This window comes from Cervus elaphus, chromosome 21 (assembly GCF_910594005.1).
Source record: "Cervus elaphus chromosome 21, mCerEla1.1, whole genome shotgun sequence".
NCBI lineage: Eukaryota > Metazoa > Chordata > Mammalia > Artiodactyla > Cervidae > Cervus > Cervus elaphus.
This window is the reverse complement of record NC_057835.1, coordinates 24275223-24297822: the sequence shown is the minus strand read 5'-3', so window position 1 is coordinate 24297822 and position 22600 is coordinate 24275223. Positions and strand designations below refer to the sequence as shown.

At 40.5% G+C, this 22600-nt stretch overlaps 1 protein-coding gene across 1 annotated transcript in view; it reads right to left on the bottom strand.

The window, feature by feature from the left end:
• SNTG1 (syntrophin gamma 1) overlaps positions 1-22600 on the bottom strand; it is a 375824-nt gene that overhangs the window by 217844 nt on the left and 135380 nt on the right. Inside the window, exon 2 of the mRNA XM_043880416.1 lies at positions 22345-22419. The gene's annotated coding sequence lies outside the window, so the exon portion shown is untranslated. The remainder of the gene's footprint in view (positions 1-22344; positions 22420-22600) is intronic.

Below are 22600 nucleotides of genomic sequence, written 5' to 3'. Positions count from 1 at the left end.
GTGATGGGACCAGATGCCATGATCTTAGTTTTTTGAACGTTGAGTTTTCAGTCAGCTTTTTCACTCTCCTCTTTCACTTTCATGAAGAGGCTCTCTCATTCCTCTTCATTTCCTGCCGTAAGGGTGGTGTCACCTGCATATCTGAGGTTATTGATATTTTAGAGACACAGATTAATACTGAACCAGGTCAGGTCAATGTCATTGCACAATAACTCTGAGGAGCTCTTTGGGAGCAGAAGGCTGCACAGAAGATGCACTCCTGACCCCACTCTTCCTGGTCTCCAGAAAATGTAAAACTCGCACATCCCTCCCTCCCAAACAACCCAGTTCAAAGGGATCTCAGATTTTCTGGTCTAAGTGAAAATAAATAAAAAGTAAAATCTGAGATTTTTTAATGCTGTAACTGAAAATTAAATCCTATTTCATGCTTCCAAAAGTTCAATGGCAAAACACTTCAGATTATTTTCAGATCAACTCATAAATATTTATACTGATGCCAAAACTCATTCCTGGAATTCCCCCCAGAAAGTGGTATTTGGTGTGCCCCGGCCTACATAATTTATCAGTGATTCCATCTGTACTCCTTCCATCTCCTTTGGATTTGTTTTGCCGCTCAATATTCAGTCATAAGAATATAATTTGGTAAAACAGTCCCATTTTAAAGAAATGCCTATACAGAATTTTTCATCAAGAAATCCTTGTTCATTTGTTAAGCTGTTTGAGCTCTTTCTCTCTCTCTCTCCCTCTCTCTCTCTCTCTCTCTCTCTCTTTTTCTCTCTCTTTCACACACACACACACATGCACACACACACACACACACACATGCACACACACACACACACACACACACACACACACACACACACACCATGGTCTATTTCCTTCTGGAAATGTCTACTAAAGGTCTTCTCTGCATGAGGAGACCCTTGGCCCCGTGGCACATGTAAGGATGTTCAGGTCGTACGTTCTGACAAGGCAGAGGCCTCCTGTGCACACCACAAAGACCAGGGGAATGTGTGCCGGGACCCACAAAACCAGCACAGGCAGTTCAGAGTACCTAAGTGTGGAGTAGAAGAATTATCCCAGATGGCGGCCACACAGAAGGCAGCCCTGAGAAGTTGTTCACCATCAGACAGGCAGCCAGGACCTTGTGGAGCCACATCACGTGCTCTCTGACAGAACAGTTCAGAGAACATCCAACCGAAATCCCTGTTCAGATTGGTCAGCCTGATCTGAAAACACAGCTGCTCAAAGGGGTAAACGGAGCTTTGAATTCCAGCCATCACACCACCTCGGGGACAGACCTTGTCTACCAGCCCCATCTCACATCCTGTGCAGAGTCTGAATTCCTCTGCTACCCAAGGAAGAGGCAACGTGGCAAGACCTGAGTTAGCCATCTCACACCACTGCAGCGCCTTGTGACAGAAAATGAAACACTTCCCATTTTTCTTACAGTGAAGCCCTAGCTCCTCTCCCTCGTGTCTCTCCCACCAGCCCGTGACTTGCTGGCGGGAGGGCGATGCATGTTTACTTCCACACCATGCATCGCTCATGTGCTCACAGGATGTTTGCCTAATGAATGCCCAGTGGGCATGGAGTGATTCTGTCACCACCGGCATGTAACCCTGCCACCCAGCACCAAGTTCTCATCGCTCTGCAGAGACGCGTTTCTCCTCCAAGTGAATTCTATTACTCAGGTTGGATAGAATCCCTGTCATTCATGGGGGGATATAATCTGCATATCTTTACTGATGGTTAAAATGGTCCCTTATCTGGAACCGGATGGATACAGGAAGAGAAGTGTTGCCCAGGCAACGGAGCTGCTTTGTTTGAATGGCTTTCTTTATTATCACAATGGAAGTTAAAAGATACAATGTTGTGGAAATTACTGAGTTCACGTAAATAAGTATAATGATAAAGAGAATGAGGAAAAAACTACCACTTTTAAGTGAAAGATAGAACATTTCTGGACTTCTTTCATAATTGTTTGGATCGTCTAATCCATTTATGTTCATTAAAAATTATTAACACCCCTGAATAAATTCAGGAGTTTATCACAGTACACATATTCAGTCTGATGTTTATTTTTTTTTATTTGTTCATTTTCCAAGTCTCCTTTTGAAATGTGAGCATCTTGAGAGAAGAAGTGTTACTGATCTTGTTCACAGAGGTTAACTCCTACTCTAGGAATTCAGAAGACATAAAATAACAGGGAAATAAATTTTGAAACTGGGTGTCTGCCACTAGGTAGCATGGAGGTCTTTTTGTCCCATAAAAACAAATTTTACATTTGTAACTGCAGCATTTCATATAAAAGTGAAAAACTTTTTAGAAATATTTACCTCCTTTTTATTTTTAAAAATTATTTGTTTATTTTTTTATTTTAATTGGAGGCTAATTACTTTACAATATTGTGGTGGTTTTTGCCATACATTGACATGAATCAGCCATGGGAGTACATGTGTTCCCCATCCAGACCCTCCCTCCCACCTCCCCATTGCATCTCTCAGGGTCATCCCAGTGCACCAGCCCTGAGCACCCTGCCTCAATCATCGAACCTGGACTGGCGATCTATTTAACATATGATAGCATACATGTTTCAATGCTATTCTCTCAAATCATCCCACCCTTGCCTTCTCCCACAGAGTCCAGCAGTCTGTTCTATACATCTGTGTCTCTTTAGCTGTCTCGCATATAGGGTCATTGTTACCATCTTTCTAAATTCCATATATATGCGTTAATATCCTGTACTGGTGTTTATCTTTCTGACTGACTTTGCTCTGTATAATAGGCTCCAGGAGACAGAATCTCACCACTCATTTCATTGATAATTATCTTGTTTTTGTTAAAATTGTCTTGAAAAGTATTAACTCAGAGCCGTTCTGAAATCAAACTGCTTGGCTTGGCATTCTAGCTGAGTCTGATGACTTTGTCAGCTAACTGGTAGGATGGAGTAAAAGACTACTGACTCCACAGTGATGCTCTCAGAATGGAGAGAGGCAACAGATACGGGGTTAGCGCAGAGAGCGGCACAAGGTGAGCACCCAGTGCATAATCACAGGGAGAAAGTGAAATATAATATTTCTTTGAATAAAGTCTTATAGAACCAGTTCAAATGTCAGGAGCAAAAGTTTTCATTTTTATAGAGTGCGCATATGGTACAGAGTAAAAACACATTATTTAAACATTTTCTTATAAAGTCAAACAGATTTCTTACAAACCCTCTGGTGTTCTATTCTCCTTAGTTATGAAACTTATCTGAATATCATCATGTCATAATAATTTTAAAAATCCATTGTGCATAGCTTAATAAAAAATACTTTGTCCTGCCTGCATTACATGTTTGGGGGTCTGACTTTTTTCACACCTTATTTCTGCTCTTGTGGTTAAACAACATTGATTCTAAAATACTAGGCTTGAAAGAAGCAATTGTATATTAATAGTATCAGTGCATGGGTTACAGTTATCACAGGGTCTTTACATGACACATAGCATCTGGAAAGGTCCATGACTTGGCTAAGAGCAAAGTTAATTAGTGACTATGTACAATTAAGACCGGCTTCTAATCTGGTTCCTTCTTATCCTGCTGCTTTCAAGAACTACAGTACCAGGAAACTAATCCTTGTTACAACTGTTGATGTTAATAACTCTCTCCTTTGAGCTATAGAAGAGTCTTAAGTGCCATAAATCAAATCACATCCAAGTCTGTTTAACAATGAAGGGGGTTATCATTAACTTATTTCCTTTTGGTTTTCAGATTAATTCGATCATCAACAGATTTATTATTCTCACATTTATGTCATGCCTACATTAATATTTATAGGGATGTTATTTGCAGTGTACTTGTAAGATATCTAAAACAGAAAAAAAAATTGACTGACAGGGAAAAGACAGAAAAACACTGTCAGGATAGTCCACTGTGAGCACAGTTTATGCCCAGATCATCCTGAATTGACTTCATTCATCCACTCCCATGTTTGCAGGACAACAGAACGATGTCTAGTGAGGGTAGAACAGGGATAATGTGAAATAGAAAGAAATGGCAAGCTCTTCACTTGAAAAGAGTAAATCTCACTTGTAGACACACCTCAAGGTGCACTGCGTAGCTGGCTGGGCTATCAGCCCCCAGACTCAAGGAAACCAGATATCCTGTTCCTGGTCTAACATATTAGTAAATGTGTTAAATTGACATTAAATTATGTGTCTATATACTAAAATGTATCCACCACACTTTTCTTCCAGGGAAATCATTATGTATTTTTCATAACCTTTTAAAACTGAAAGGTCTCTAAGGTTGGGATGCCCTGTACAGAGCTCATCAATAAGAACAGAATGATTAAGTTTAAACATTATATATTTGCTGCAAGAATTACATTGGCATTCCCAACTTACATTTAGTCATTCTCTATCCATTGCTTTTATAATTTATTTTTTAAACTTGAAGCTTTAAATCATTTTTCGCTACAAATATAATCAGATTTTTATCACATACATACATATGTGTGCTTTTTAAGATGTTTCAAAGTGCATGGCAAAGTAGTACAATGAAACCCTGCATTAACCCTGTAATGACCCTCTCTCTCTGGTCCCCAAAACCACTAGGAATGTTCAATCAAACAGCAGACATTTTCAATTTTTGCTATATGACTTCCTGCATACAAAGTCAAACCATACATTAAAACAACCTAAACTTTGCTATTTTAAAAACAGGCTCCTGGTTTCAACTCTGATGAGCAAAGAGCTTGGAAGTTGTCCCTCCCACATTTTCAACAAGAAACATTCTGCACAAATGGAAGGTCAAACACTTCTATTGAATGCCTCAGAGAACTGAGGCCTCAGAATAAACTGCCACGGGTACATCTGGAGAGATGACGTAAACAGAGAGGAGCTGAGATCAACTTATCTGCAGGAGAGGTGGCAGGAGCCTTCACCTGGACTATGCTGGAGAAAGCCAACAGCGTGCAAGAATAGACTCGTGATGTAAGCAGAGAAAAAGAAAGTCACAAAGATGCAAAAGGAAACACTAGAATCAAAACCCTCAAACAGAAATGAAGAGGCATCAGTGTGCTCATCAAAAGCCTAGACAAGCCAAGGAAAGAAGTGAGCTTGAAAACCTGTCAGCAGAAACTTCCCAAACTGAAATACAAAGGAAAAGATAGTAAGAACAATAAGAAGAACTAAGATCCTACAAACCTTGCATGAGGCCAGAAAAAAAAAAGATTGAAGTCCGTTATTACATTAAAAATGGGCTACAAGGCCATTAAGGATGCTCCTCCTGTGAGTTCCCTCTTTCCTGTTGCATTCTGAACCATGATCCATTTCTTAAGGGGGTGGCTGGAAATGAACTCAGCCAAACAGCACCCATTCTTTAGACCCTTCAAGATGAAGTAAAGCCTTCAATCCAATGAGTCACAATACACATCTTAGAAAATCTACAAGAAAGAAGAAACTGTAACCTGAGTGACACTGTTTTCCTCCCAATTCACAGTTATACCAGTCATTCCAAATTCTATTCACAACTACTATCCATTTATTTTCCATTTTCTTGGGAAAAAGAAAAAATGTAACTACTTAATTATAGCAAAATGTTACATAAATTTTGGGGAATGATATTGAAAGGAGAAAACCTTATACTCCAATATTTATTGTCTGACATTGAATTTATGCCTTTAAGGTGTATGTTACCTGTTTTAAACCTCAGTCTCTCTCTGGAGGAGTTGATATATTGTTTCCATCTTCCGTTCTTCCTGAAGTATTCTAATCAGTACACCTTAAGGTGGACCACTGTGTGGGAGAAAGTTCTAAGGCTTAAGATGAAAAGTCACACAGATGATGAATGAGCAAGCTGTTTATAAATGTGAGCCCATCCTCTGATTCAGGAGAAAGGATAATATGTTACAAACCATGTCCACAGTGGTGCCACATGAAAAATAAAGTGGACATATTTACTAATACACATGTGACCCTCTGGTACTTGGGGGTTGTGGGTGTATTTTTTTCCTTCACCCAAGTTGCCTCAGATATCACTTACACAAAGTTTATATGTAACACTTCAAGGATCAGCCTCCTTCCTTTCTAAGAGACCTGTTAGGTTTTCATTTCTCTCAAGCTTGACATTGGCTTTTATCAATTGAGTTCTTGTGCCCAGTGCTTTAAATACTTAAGACTCTTGCCCTTCTGATGACTGAAAATGGACTTGAAACTTGAATAGCACATCCATGGTTTAGGGAGTATATAGTTCAAAAGACCCCGGATGAAACAGGCCAGATTTTGAGAGAGAGCAGAGATCCACAGTTGTTCAGAGACTTTCTGAACAGTCTCTGCTTGCTAAGTTTCACACATTTTAACCCAAGTCTAAGGGCTGAGCCTCATGCATTAATACTGCAAATTAAAGAACCAAGTGTTCTTCTGTGATCACTTACTTTCTCTACAAGCCAAGTCATTATGACCTTGGATTTTCCGGTACCACAGTCATGAGGCGGTTCAGATCTGTTAGCAGAGGATTAGCAGTTAGTTTAGTGGTTAAGTGAAGGGGTTTCAAAGCTAAGCTGCCTGAGTCAATGTCCATTCCCAACACTCAGTCATTGTGACCCTGGGCAAATTATTCTCATTTGTGGGGAATTAGATTTCTCGCTATAAAGTGGAGATATTAATGGGCCTTATTTGACAGGGTGGCTTGAGGATTCAGTCAGTCAGGGTACTAAAGTGCCTGTCCATCCCCTGCCAGGCAGTGGGCCTCCTAAAGACCAGAAGTTTGTGCTGACTTACCCGCCATCCACGCTGCTAACACAGACACACAGACAGTGAGGTAGGTACTTGTAGCACTCAGACCTTCAAAAGCAAGGTCATGTTATTGTGGAATGGTAAACCAAAATACAAGAGTGGGACTAACTGTCTCTCACCTTATTACTCACCTGATCTCTCTTGCTAAAATCCACCACAACAAAACAGATTCCCCTGATCATGTTTCTTTACCTGGGTAATTCAGTTCAGAATCAAAGGTCCCCACAAATGCAAGTGACATGAAGCTGAAGTCACACTTGAGCAGTCAGGAAGTCTATGCAGCTTTGCATCCTTGCTGTAACTGTCACAGCACACAGAAGACTTGGAATGACCCAGTCCCTGCATTCACCATGGGTTCCAGACGGGCCTGCACACAGCCTGGACAGCTGCCAGCCTACTCACTATCCTCAGGCCGCTCGGGATCTGCAGCCACAGACAGGTCTCATCCTCTTGGCCCAATCCTCCCAAAGGACCTCCTAAAGGCTGCTCACCCAGATCGTGGACTTTAACCTTTTTTAGTTGACTTGCTTTCTGCGAGCACATTAGAAGTTTTGTCATCTTCCATTTTGTTTCAACCTTTTTGTCTAATTAAGTAAAAATAAAAATTTTAAACACTTTCAGTGAAAAAAAAAAAAGCTTCAAATGAATGGAAGAAATTCTCTTCCCGAGAAAGTACGTCCTAAACCTAAGCATGACCAAGTCTCCCAGGATCTGACTTCGCAGGTAAGCTGGCCCTAACATAATCTACAAGAAATTTTTCTACTAAGCATTTCACATGAAACCTTCAAAAAAAATGAAAATAATTTGCCCCCAGGGTCACAATGATTGAGTATTGGAAATGGACATTAACTCAAGCAGTTTGGCTTTGAAATTCCTTCACTTTTCCATTACTACTATATTGTTTATTTTCTGCTAAAAGATTTAAACCTCTTCCTGACAGTGATAGCAGAAAATCCAAGGTCATAATGATTTGGGTAGTAAGGAAAGCAAGTGATCACGGAAGATCTCATCGATTCCTTGAATTAAAGCATCAATAGCTGTTTTGGCCATCTTCTCAAACCAAAAGTTCTATGAGACTTCACACTGTTAATTTAAAAAAAAAAAATGACATACAGGAAGAAATGGATGCTTTATTGTACTTTGCTGATGATGTTAATATTTCTGGCTATAATTCTGTCTCTCTTTCTAGTATATACACTTCCTTAATACCTGTGAGCTGTCACAAAAGTGCACTAGCAGGGCTGGGCCTGTGCCGCATTCACCTTGGGAAACTCTGAAGCAAGAAGGATCAGGGGCTGCAGACCTGCAGGTGTGAGGCCAGAGAGGGCTCTGCAGCTGCCTGCAAATTACCCTGAGGATGCGGAGGTCTCTAACGCGGTTTTACTTGCCCTGATTGTCTTGTAGAATTACTGGCCGCCCCATTTCCAGAGAAATGATCCAGAGCAGAATACTGAAAAGTATTCTCCCCAGAGAAGGAGCTGCCAGCATGCAGGATTTCCCCTCGCCACCTGCAGAGCTGGCAGGTTAACCCTGGAGACAGCCTTTTCCCAACAGGCTCTTTCCTGATGCGATTTCCTTCTCACAGTCTACATTCTGTGACTGACGTGCCCAGCATCTCACAGCCTGCACTTGGTCGGTCACTGACCTGCTGCAAAGGCTGCAAACAGGCAAGCTGACCACAGTGTGTGTGTGTGTGTTGTGGGGGTGGGGGGGGGGTGTCGCCACCTGATGCGGGGCTCATTCTAAATGGAAAACAAATGTGCAGACACACTGCAGAACCAAAAAAAGAAATACAGTGGTGCTGGGAGGGCTGTGGACACCAAAGGAACGCAATGGGGAGATTTCAGATGGACCATTTTACAAGTAGCAACTGAATACGTAATCAGGGCTTCCCTAGTGGCTCAGTCAGCAAAGAATCTGCCTGCAGTGCAGGAGACCCAGGTTCAATCCCTGAGTTGGGAAGATCCCCTGGAAAACAGAATAGCAACCCACTCCAGTATTCTTACCTGGAGGATGCCATGGACAGAGGAGCCTGGTGGAGTTGCATGGGTCCATGGAGGTGCATAGAGTCAGACATGACTGAGTGACTAACACTTTCACTTTCAAATATATCATCAAAAAGCCACCAAAATCAATTAGAAAAAATAGACTGTTTAGCAGATATTCTACAAGTAGGGAAAAAAAAAAACCTGTCCCCACATAACTCCATATTTAAAGTTTTAAATGAGATGTACTATAAACATTAATATGGGAGAAAAGGCAACAAAGATAATAGGAGATAATGAAGTAAAAATTTTTTTCTCTACCATGATAGTTTGGTTCACCATTCTGGAGAGTTATCTAGCAATACAAATTCTAATTAGTTATGTGCAAATCTTAAGAAAGAGAGAATGGGATCCTGGTAAAATTCTAAAGATATTCTCATAAAAAATGGATAAAAATTTTTTTGGGTTGGGGATTTTAACTTAATAGAATTTATGTTACAGTTATACAGCATATAGATTATGGAAAGTAAATATATAAGTTTCCCTAAATGATAAAAGCACACTGACTTTCAATTTGAAGTAAATTAAAAGATTAGTATATGTCCCCCACATTTTCCATGGTATTTGAAGAATTAGAAAAGTGATTTGGTGAGAAGATTTTCATTCCTCAAAAGAGAAATTCAGTGACAGGTCAAATTGCAGTTAGAAAGCAAAGCCCCCTCTGTCACCCATTTGCCCCTCAGGGTTCCATTGGATAAACAGTTATTATCTACATGCTTCCTGCAGACTTTTTTTTTTTTTTTTATTAGTTGGAAGCTACTTACTTCACAACATTTCAGTGGGTTTTGTCATACATTGACATGAATCAGCCATGGAGTTACATGTATTCCCCATCCTGATCCCCCCTCCCACCTCCCTCTCCACCCGATTCCTCTGGGTCTTCCCAGTGCACCAGGCCCGAGCACTTGTCTCATGCATCCCACCTGGGCTGGTGATCTGTTTCACCATAGATAATATACATTCCTGCAGACTTTAAATGATCACATTATTAATTTCAAAAATCCATACTAGAAAAGGTGTAATGAAATGATGTAAATCAGATAATAAACCAAATTATAACCAAAAGCACATGTAGAGGAAGTGAATAGATCCTTCAATTTACTAGCAAAAACATGTTATTAAAACATTAATTTAAGAGAAGAGTGTACTTCACTTAACTACACTTACATCTTGATATAAAATTTTAATATCAATAATTTGGTACAGATCTTTATCCACCAAATTATATGATGATGATTCAACTGGAAGTTATTTGAGGAGTTCCATGAGCTCAGAGCAAAGATTCTCTTGTTTTCCAATGCCTGTGTCATTTCAGATGCTGCCATTGGTGGAATTTTACTAGTAAATTACTTCCATAGAGTCCTAGGGCATCTCACTTGAGTTGATCAATACCCACAAGTCTCTGACCAAGTGTCAAAGAGAAACCACTGAGATAGCCGGAAGGCCAGGATAGAAACTTGATTTGCTGTTTTATAGCTAACAACTACTTTCATAGAATTGCTGAGAGTGTGGGGTTCTTATGAAAACTGAAAGACACAGTTTATAAAAACTAAAATGCACAAATGTTAAAAACCAAAACCATCATAAGTGGTACAGGTCAATCAGAACTTTCTAGAAGCAGCCTTCAAGTTATCTTTTCTTCTTAACCTGAGCTGCTCCTATTCTCCCCTAATGCAAGTCAGGCGGGTTGAAGAATGTAACCCTTATCTGTCTTAGATTATTAGGATGAAAATGTCTTCAGCTTTTTTATTCAGTGTAGAAGAGAACAAAGAGGAAAGAGAAAAACTTGGGGGGAGCTATATCTGGCAAGTAGATGTGAAAATGCTTGATACAAATGAAAGTAGTAGATGGATAGAGAGAATCTCTATGCTACTAAGCATTTTTTTAAAGATTAGAAATTGACAGAAGACTTACTTTAGCAAAAAAGCTTGTTACATACACATATATACACACACAATATATATATGTACAACCATATATATAAACATGCTTGTATATATAAAACATATATACACATAACCACATACATACATATTACTTATCTCTCTGTCTCTATATGTATCAAGATCTATCTCTTATCATTTATCTATTCATCAAATCTATCATCTACCTGCCTATCTATCTATTACTCAATATGCTAAGGCATATTTAGTTATTGCAGATTGCAATTGCCTTGTGGGAAATCACCAACTCACAAGGGTAGACACTATAAGAAGAAAAATAGAACAACTTACACCACAAAATATTCTGAAAATATTTAAGTGGCACTAATAAGTCCTTGCACATCAGTAGTCACATCACTAATGATCAGATAAATGCAAATCAAACCACATAGAGGTTGTTGGAATGTCTACTATAAAAAAGGAGATGAGTAACAAGTGTGTGAGACAGCGAGACAGGGGAGTCCTTGTTCACTGCTGGTGGGGATGTAGCTGAGTGCAGCCACTATGGAAAATAAGTGGGGATTCCTCACAAAATTAATAATGGGACTACAATATGATCCAGCAATCCCAACATGGGGTGTGCACCCAAATGAAATGTAAACAGGATGACAGGATATCCCGTGTTTACTGAAGCATCACTCACAACAGCCAAGATGGGGAAACCTCCTAAGTGTCCATAAATGGATGAATAGAAAAAGAAAAGCTTTTATATACACAATAAAATATTATCAAGCCACAAGAAATACAGAAATCTTGCCATCTGCAACAATATGGATCGTCCATTAGGTCATACAGTGCAAAATCATAGTCATTGGATTATTAGGTCATTAGGTTATACTGTGATATAAGTCAGAGAAAGATGTATGTTGTATGTTATCACTTATAAGTAAATGTAAAAAAGCCAAACTCATAGAAACAGAATAGAATGATAGTTACCAGGGGCTGGGGGCAGAGGGAACTGAGGAGATATTAGTCAAGTGTACAGACTTAGTTAGAAGATGAGTAAATTCTTGAGGTCTAATTAATACACACTGTTTATAATTAATACACACTGTTTATAATTAACAGTACTGTAAAATATATCTTAAACTTGCAAGACATTAGATCTTAAAAGTTCTCACTATGAAAAAAGAAATGTTAATTGATGAGATGAATGTTAGCTTACCCTACACTGGTGATCATACATAAATCTATCAGATCATCAGCTTGTTCAGCTTAAACTTACACAATGTTTTATGTCAATTAAAAATTTTCCTCTAGCAAAAGAAATTAACCAGAAGAGTAAATTGCATGAATGCCACTTCATACTCAGATGATAACTTTGGATGGATATTCTAAACAGAAGCCTATTCAAGTTAAAAGATCTTTCACTCTTCAGAGCTTTCTGAGAAAAGAAAGCAACCAAGAGAGAAACACAAAAGAGAAATAACACTCTCAGTGGGATGCAAGCGCATTTTCCCTCACCTCAGAGCCTGTGATTAGAGCAAGGAGAATATAAACCTGTAGGACCTTTTTTTCAACTAGGAGAGCTCTGCTTACTCAGATGCGAATGTGGACCCAGACCCCTGGACAGTCTCTACTCCCAGCTGAGAACCATATTGAAAGTGAAAATATTAGTTGCTCAGTCATGTTCCAGTCTTTGCGACCCCTTGGACTGTAGCCCACCAGGCTCCTCTGTCCATGAGATTCTCCAGATAAGAACACTGGAATGGGTTGCCATATCCTCCTCCAGGGGATCTTCCTGACCCAGGGATCAAACCCAAATCTCCCACATTGTGGATGGTTCTTTACCCTCTGAACCATCAGGGATGCCCTGGATTCTATTATTTATGTTCAAATAGTTCAAGGTCTTCAAAGGGAAACCATGACTCAGGGAAACTTAAGAAAGCATAATAGCAAGTCCTTTGGTAAAGGAAACATTTAACTGCTAAGCTATTTTTTACAATTCTGATTTGCATCGTTCTGTTAACCTGTTAGACTGTTGACTATTAGAGCAGTTCATGCACACTTGAAGTCTGTACAAAACCATATCATTTATTTTACTTTCTTTGCCTTCAACCTACTTCTTTCTCATCTTCTTTATATCTGTTCTCCATCCTGATATAGAAATAATACCATAATATAATCATGAAAATATAATATAATAAAATAGAAGAAAAACATGACTAAATGCGACCTTTTCATAAAACATGAAGAGAGATTTTAAGTCAAAATTTTTTACAATAAAGTATGAATCTACAGATTCATTTATTTCTCCTTTCTTCCTGTTCTCAATGCTCAAGGTTCTTTCAGTATACCATTTATTTAATATAAAACATTCTCTCATGTCTGCACTGCTCAATGTGCTCAAAATATTTAATAATCAACAGTGTCTCTCCTGAAGTTCCTGAGTCATGAACAGGAAAAGCTACACCCTTAAACTGAGAGGGCTTCCCTGTTGGCTCAGACAGTAAAGAATCCACCTGAAATGAAGGAGATCTGGGTTCGATCCCTGGGTCAGTAAGATCTCCTGGAGAAGAGAATGGCTACCCACTCTGGTATTCTTGCCTGGGAAATCCCATGGACAAAGAAGTCTGGTAGGCTAAAGTTCACAGGGTCATAAGAGTTGGACACAACTTAATAACTAAAGCCACCAATCTGAGAGCAGTTAAGTGAATTAAATGAGGGGCCATCAGGTCTGAGGAGGCTCTAGTGCCTTAGCAGCCTACGTGAGCAAACACAAACCTCAGGCTGAAACGTCTCAAGGTTAAGAAATCAAAACCTAAGGCCAGCCAATTGTAAACTGCCTTGGCCTTTCCCAAATACAGCAGTGGGGTACCAGCCAGGCTCAGGATTCCCAGCTCTACTTCCCCTGTGTCTCTTCGGCTCCTGTTGATGGCTCCGAATCACTCCAGCTGCGGTACTGCCTGAATGGAAGTAATTTTGGGGTGATATATATTCTTAAACTATTTACTATGTCTCAGCTTATCTTTCAACACCAGCAAGTAGAAAATCCTTCCTTAACGTGTCCAATCAGTCCCAAGTGTGACTAGTGACATCACACTACTCATCTGCTCCTTGTCCTCTCATCTCCTAAACACTTATAAGTACAGTGGTGTGGACACACACACACGCTGGCGTGAACACAGACCCACACACACACTGGCGTGGACCCACAGACACACACAGTATATCAGATTTCTTCCTAGAGGAGACCCACCCCAGATCTGAATAAGGACAGGACCTGGATTACACAGAAACATTCTTACACTTTGATGTTTGTTTGAAGTCATTTAAATGACACTCGAGGTTGCCAAAGATCAAAGAGAAAACAGAAGTCTGAAGAAGATCATAAACAATGTTAACACACTAGGAGGTAGTTAACATTTACCAAATATCTGTCAGTACTCTTAAAAAATGATTAGACTATGTCCCTGAAATAGGTAGTATTTGACCCTGTTCTGAAATAAAGCTTTTATGGAATTTGGAATATTCAAGAATATGATTTAAAAAATACCTGATCTAGATTCTATGTATTCTTAATGTGCTAGTAGTAAAGAGCCCACCTACCAATGCAGGAGACATAAGAGATGTAGGTTCAATCTCTGGATCGGGAAGATCCCCTGGAGGAGGGCATGGCAACCTATTCAATTATGATCATCACAAATGATGACTGTCCTGATTAGAAACACCCCAAGAGTCTTGCCTTGACTTTCCAGGAGTGGGTCCTTTCGTTTGATCAGGAGGGACAGCCACATAAAGGCTCTGTGATAGCTTTAACCTGTGCATTTTCTAAAGACCTTGAAAATAAGTCCACCTTCTGACTAGTCTGAAATCCATTGGTCTGAGCTCCAAAATTATAACAGCTAAATGCATTTTCAAAGTTATGCAATGGAAGAAATTCCTCCACCAATAAACGTCTGCATTATTTCTCCCACTTTGCTGTTTGCTGCAGTGCTTCTTAAGCAGCTGCTGCATCTACAGCTCAGCGTAACCCCAGAGGTACCTCTGTGTCTCTCAGAATTCTTCCCCTATCAGCTACCTTCACTGTGACGAATGCTCTCTATCTTCCTTACTTTTGTAGTTTTAAGCGGCTTAAATTAATAGATTCCATTTTAAAATGATCTAATTGGCTCAAGAGAGAGGTCCAGAATGAGTAAGTCAGAAACAAATTGGATCGCAAACAACATTGAGATTTTTGGACAAGACACCACTCCTGGTTGCCTTAGGATGAAACCTTGAGAAGCCCTGCAGGGGGCCAGCTGGCTGCACCCAGATTCCTGACCTGCAGCACTGGAGACAATACATACGAGTTACCAGAAGACATTAAGTTGATGCTAACTTAATACACAGATATTAAGTGTATAGATAACTAACGTGATAAAGTGATAGATAACTAAAGCAAAGTCCGAAAACGAAATTCTAGACCAATTTTGCTGCCATGACAGTAGCTGAAACTTACTGTTCCTAACAGAATTATATAAATTAATAAAGGAACTCAAATTAAAGATGCACATATACATACATTTCTTTATGTCTTGGCATGCTGAATCCATTTTTTTTTTCTAAAATCTAAACTAAAATTCATCCACTTTGGTATGCCAGCTCTCCTAGGTATTTCTTGAATAACTTATCAAATTGGAAACTGATGCACATTTTATGAATCAAGCATATTTTAGGTCAAAATTATTGCTTTTCATCACAAAAAATCAAATAAGCTTTTCTTTTTAATCATTGAGGACAAATGAAAGTGTTAGTCGCTCAGTTGTGTCCAACTCTTCACAACCCCGTGGACTGTAGCCCACCAGGCTTTGCTCTCCATGGGATTCCCCTGGCAAGAATATTGGAGTGGGTTACCATTCCCTTCTCCAGGGGATCTTCTACACTCAGGGACTGAACACAGGTCTCCTGCATTGCAGGCAGATTCTTTACCAACTGAGTCACCAGGGGAGTCCAACACTTAATAGTAATTGGTGTCACTGGTCTCATCCCCAGAATAGGTTCGTCTCATAATTCTGTATTAAAGGCATGGGGTTTTCAAAACAATTTGCCCTTAATTAATCAATGACAGCAAAGGAAGTGACCTGCCAAACTCTCAAACTGCACTCTTGTGAGTGGACTGAATAATGGGAGCAACCAGAGCCAAGAACTCAACTGGATGCTTCAAAATGAACAAAGATCCACAGAGCATTTCTCCCATGTCCTACAGTGTTGGTTCTGATGAAACAAGAAGAAATGAGATTTTTAGAGGAAAATTTCGGTCTTCTCACCATCACCAAGCAGCTTCATATAATGCAGGTGGTTTGCCATCAGAGAGGCTTTGTCTTTTGCAAAATCACCACATAATATTAAAAAAAACAAAAAACAAAAAAAAAAAAACAGCCTAATGTTTTTAATAAGAAAGTCCCATAAAACTACAAGTTTAAAGAAAGAATGAGTATTTATGACATATTGCAAGACAGATGAAAACAGAAAAATTCTGAAATGGTAAAATTTGGGGAAAAGAGCAGTAATGAAAAAAATAACAAACTGGTTATCTAGAAAGCACTCTAACCCTGCATGGCTTATTGGCACAGAAAGACAGGCTGTTTGTAATGTAATTGCACCATTCTACCTAAGCCCAATTCACTCTTATTATCTTGTCACTCCGCCTTTTCTTCTGCAGACTCTCTGGCTGCCTGGCCTCACAGGCTGCAGGAGGGAGCAGGTGGTGAGCTCCTCACTTGGCCTGCGATGCCGCCTTACTAATAGCTCCTGCCCTAATAGACCAGCCTGCTCATCTGATGTGGGCAGACTCTGCCGTCTTTGTGGATAAGACAGGACGTGTTAATGTGGCTTACAATCTTCTGTAAGAGTGTGAAGATGCTTTACCTAAACAAGACCCCTTTAAAAGATAAGTGTTACAGAAAAAACAAGAAGAAGACTTTCAGTTACTATACCTTTCTTAGGTTTTCAAACAGAATAAAAGATCCATGTGAATCAGGACATGTTCCTCAGTTACAACCAAGTCTTATGTCTTTCCTCAAAGAGAAATAATTTAAATCAACTGGTGCCAGGCATTTCCAACAGACTGGAAGCAGGCATCCCCTAACGGATGCTACCAAAGTGACCCACAACTGAAGTGTGCATGTGCTTGATTTGACTTGCACACAACTACCACCCCTTACTTTAGAAGAGCAGGTCGGTTGCTTTAGCAGCCATTTAAGTTTGTGACAAAGAAAGATATCCTTTGGAGATAACTGTAAATATTGAATTGGCCAAAACATTTGTTCAGCTTTTTCTGTAACATCTTATGGAAAAACCCAAAAAAATGTTTTGGCTGACCCAATATTTCTTTACTTTTTAAAAATTTGACACATTGAATAAAAATAAATCTGAATTGTAGTTTTAAGAGCAAAAAGCATGAAACATGAGTCTTAACTACTTTTTGTTCTGAATGACCTCCTCAGTCAAAGAAGGTGATGACTATAAAGCACAGATAACAGCTGAATTGCACAGTACACACGTCATCATATACAATGAAATGCAGAATGGTTCTAAGAAGCAGCAGAAGCAGAAAGCATGGCTTTCCCCTGCAAAGACTCAGTTACAAACCACCAGACTGTGGGCTCCACAGAGGCTGTGATGTGTAACTTATCCATCTTTGAGTCCTCATAGTAGACATAGTATTCAACACACACTTGCTGAATTGATGAATGAATGTATGAATGTATGAATGTATGAAAGCTGAAAAGTAACTGTGAAAGATAATTTAATTTTAAAAATACAAAATGCTCAAAACATTATCAAATGTTGCCCACTGTTCACAATATAACCTTCACTCAAACGTACTCAAGATGAGAATTAGCTTGGATTAGAATTTAACTCAGGAAAGAATTTAGAATTAAGATTCAAATAACCTCAGTTCAATTCTTAGATCTGCTACTGATAGTACTTTGAAATCTTTTCTCGTCATTTTTATACTTTTTGTAAAGATATTATATTTTGTGCATAGAATATTCAACATTCATACTAAAATTGCCCAGGTCTGAGACAGGCTAAGTTAACTGGCCACCCGGTCCAGGGCGGCCACTTCCGGCGGTGTCAGCCTGTAGGCTCGGTGCACACATCCAGCAACTAGGACTGGACAAGGACTGCCAGAAATAAAGCAAATGCTTCACACTTGGGTAGGAAAACAGACAAATGTAACTATGGAAAAAATGTACTTAATTAGGATTATGGCACCTGAGAATTCCGTGGATGGTGGTCGGGTTTATGTTTGGGTCTTACATGGTAAGAAGGCTTTTCATAGAGGGAAGAGGATCCCTGAATAATTAGTACCACACGGAGGTCACAGCATCGAGGAAAGATGTGATTTAATGATGAAGCAGAAATAGATCCAGATAGCAGTAGCAAAGTTATTATGAGAAAACAGGTGAAGAGACAGTAAGAGAGGATGGTTATATAGACTTTATGGACAATTAGAATTTCAGAAAGCAAGAAATGTTCAATGGTATGGTTGAACATCACAAAGAAGTCGAGGAAGATGGAGAATAAACACTGACAAAGCATATGCTATGATTTGAAGAAGTTTTGTATTGGATCTGTTCATTCGAGTGTTAATTTGTGTTGTTTTAAATTGCATTTTCTAATTTGTTAACCACAAAACTTACATATTAGGCAAGCACCTAAAACGTCCTTAAGGTTCTCAGTGCATCAGAAAGTATGTGTGACGTGCACCCCAATGTTCATCGCAGCACTGTTTACAATTGCCAGGACATGGAAGCAACCTAGATGCCCATCAGCAGACGAATGGATAAGGAAGCTGTGGTACATATACACCATGGAATATTACTCAGCCATTAAAAAGAATTCATTTGAATCAGTTCTAATGAGATGGATGAAACTGGAGCCCATTATACAGAGTGAAGTAAGCCAGAAAGATAAAGACCATTACAGCATACTAACACATATATATGGAATTTAGAAAGATGGTAATGATAACCCTATATGCAAAACAGAAAAAGAGACACAGATGTACAGAACAGACTTTTGGACTCTGTGGGAGAAGGCGAGGGTGGGATGTTTTGAGAGAACAGCATCAAAACATGTATGTCATCTATGGTGAAACAGATCACCAGCCCAGGTTGGGTGCATGAGACAAGTGCTCAGGGCTGGTGCACTGGGAAGACCCAGAGGGATTGAGTAGAGAGGGAGGTGGGAGGGGGGATCCGGATGGGGAATACATGTAACTCCATGGCTGATTCATGTCAATGTATGACAAAAACCACTATAATATTGTAAAGTGATTAGCCTCCAACTAATAAAAATGAATGAAAAAAATTTAAAAAAATAAATAAAATAAAATAAAAGCAACAGAAGACTCAGTTGATGAAAAAAAAGTATGTGTGAGTGAGTGTGTGTGAATATGAGACTGTGTGTGTGAGAGTATGCATGTAAGAGTGTGTGTGTGTGTGTGTGTGTGTGTGTGTGTGCACAGAGAGAGAGGAAGAAGGGAGGAGGGAGAAGGTGCAGGCTTCTCCCACGGCCACTTAGACATCCCCTCACAGGACCTGCATAAATTACAATTGCTTCAATTTTCTGTTTTCAGCTTTGTGATAGTAGTGTCCCCTACCAAATATTGCTCAAGTGTATACATGGCTGGGAAAGTATTAATAAACTTTTATTTAGGAAGAGAATGTCTCTACTTACTTTGAGAGCATATTTTAAAGTGTCTTGTAAATATTTTGGTTCCTAATTCTACAAAGATACTATAAAAGTTAATATTAAAAATAAGCATAAAGTGTTAAAGCTGACACCACCAGAGGCTGGCTGGAACCGGACGACAGTCTCGCAGCTTCTTACAAAAGCGTCCACATTCTTACCATGGATGCAGCGCTACTAGGTTTTCAACCAAATAGTTCAAAAACATGTTAAGCCTGCACCTGAATGTTTATAAAAGCTTTCTTCTTAATTTCCTTCCTAGGTGAATGAATAAACAGATGGATGAATAAATGTACATCTATAGAGTGGCATGTGATTCAGCTTTAAAAAATCATCTATCAAGCCACAAAAGGACATGATGAATCTTAAGTGGGTATTGTTCAGTGAAAGAAGTCAGCTAAAAAGGGTTAAACACTGGACATTTGGGAAAAGGCAAAGCTGTAGAGATGATTAAAAATGAGTGGTTTGCAGAAGCGTAGCAAGAGGAGGGGTGGGCAGAGCAGGTGAAGCCCCTGGAGAGTTTCCAGTGGGCATTCATGTGACGCTCTGTGGTGACTTCCTGACACGGTGCTTTTGGGAGCCCTGTGAAACTCACCGCACAGAGCGGGTCCTATACAGATTAAGCCAGAGGGGCCACTCCTGTTCATGACCTTGTGAGTATAGGGTTTTCCCTACCGGGAAGCCAGAACTGCCCCTGTCTCGTGGTTAATGTCTGCCCAGGGAGCCTGGACCCCTTGCACTGGGCTTAGTACCAGCATCTCTGCCTCCGCTCAGGAAGCCTGGTGGTTGGACCAGCTGGACTTTGATGACCCCTGCTCTGTGGGGAACAGCAGGGGCTGACCTACAGACGGGAGCAGAACGGAGCACTGAGGCACGTCTGGAGACTGGGCACTGACCACAGCAGAAGCTTACACTAGGGGGTCAGGGTGGGCACCACCAGGACTATTCCAGCCACAGGCAGGGCAGGCAGCTGCAGTGCAGGGAGTGGGAGCTGAGTGGACATGGGAAGCAGGAGAGCCAGGTCCACACACACAGGACAGCACCGCGGCCTCCACCAGCCTGGCCGCCCCGCTTCACGTTCCCCCACTTCATCATGCAGTGTGACGCTGTGCTAGCATTTAGAGTGATCACGTTGGTGAGATTTTACTTTAGAACTTGTGGCTATTTCTTTTATCAGTAAAGGTATCTCACAGCGATCTCAAGGCTTTGTTGTGAATCTCCTTCACAACCAGACACTGATGCAAACACACAACTGCTTAAAGCCCTGAGAGGTCACCAATCATCTTCAGCGGCCAGAATTACCCAACAATCTCTTTGACCATATTTTCCAAACAGGAAGAGGAGGGATTGTCAAGACCAAAGCAGGCAAGACTACAATCTGTCCCTGAAGGAAAGCGGTGCCAGGAGCTGCCAGGAACCCACTCACCCTGACTGGGAAGGAGACGAGTCAAAGGATTGTTCTCATGCAGCAAGACTTTCATCTACAGGATAATGTCTTTGAAATGCATGGGATGCAACTCCAGAAACAGTGCCACTAATTTATTAAATTTTCTGAAATACTTATTGGGACCCTGTACATCTAAGCATGATGGTAGGTCCTGGGCTCACAAAGAGAAACTAGAGTTTCCTCCTTTAAACTCTCATGGAAACAAACAAAAAAGAAAAAGTGAAAACTGTAACATAAGTCAGCATCCTCATTTCTACGGCAGGGATCAATCAGCAACCCCAGACGCCGGCTCCAGGAGTCTCACCTTCTGCTGGTGGCAAAGTCATCAGACCCCCTCGTAAGCAAGGCATTTGGAGAGCAGGTCAGAGTCAGGAAACATTAAGAAAATTGCCTGTATACAAAGTCAGTCTTGGAAGCAGGACTAAGCTTCTTGGCCTTTGACAACTGTATCATTTTTTTCATGACAAACAATATAGTCAGCAAAACTAGAAGTAAGGATGCTTCACTAGTGCAGCCAGTGGCTCTAACATCACAAATACACCTGAAAGGGCAGGAATGTGAATCACAAGTCTGGAGGGAAATGGGCCGAGAAGTTGATACAGACAGGGGCAGACCAGGAGTACAAGGCCCGTGTCTCAGACATCGTCAACTCCACAGAAAAGCAGCAGTAACACTCACCAGTTCAGATGTTTAGTGTTTATATTACAGCAACCTTGCCTTGTCAATTGGAAGGAAAATGCCCAGGAAGGTTGGACCTTGTTAGTTCAGGAGGCAGGACAGTGGGCACCAGGCGGGGCCGGGCCCGGCTGGAAAGGCAGCCCGCACAATGGCCACCCAGTCTCCTTTTGCTCATAAGGCCATTACCCATTCAAATGGGAAGCCAGCCCTGCTTTAAATGTGGACAAGCAAGTTGGAGACACAGGTGACATTCTAAAGGTCAGAGCTGCGTGAGCAGTGCCTGCCAAGACCTGCAGGTTTCAGTGTGCCATGTGAGAGGCTGTGTTACAGACCCAGGGTAGCCCTTCTCCTCCTCCTTCATCCTCTCCCCGAACAGTATCAATTCAGACACACTGCTTGAACTCCAAAGATACATTCCTAAGAAGGGAGATACATGCTTGAGATGCATCCAGGGATATTTTAATAACAAAATTGTGATTCCAGAAGGTGTGCTGGGGCGAGGAACAGTCACCCTCAGAGAGTATCCATCACTCCCCTTACAGCCACCTTTGTCCCCCTCTTCATTTATAGTATATGACCTTTCTAGGACTGCAGTTGGGGTTTGCAGGGCATGGTACTTTGAAATCCTGCAGACTGGCCTTTGCACAACATGAAGTGAACACATACAATAGCTGATGTTGGGAAATTCTAAGTAGGTGATAAATAAGATTCTCCCACAGAGCAATAACTTTACTCACAATGACTTATCAGAAAGTAAAGGACTTACCTAAATTTAGCTGGAGCAATGTTTTCTTTTCTCGGAGGTCACTTCTCTGGCAATCTCAACATTCTGGAGAGTGGTCTAAATGCAGACAGCAAAAACACAGTCCTATGAGTGCTCAGAAGAAAGAGAGAGTGAAAACTATACACAGAAACTGACTTTATCCACCAGGATTACATGCATCCCGTTCACACTTATATCACATGCAACTTTACTACAGTTTCTCATCAGTTTCTAGGAGTAAACCAAAGCCTTGTGAATT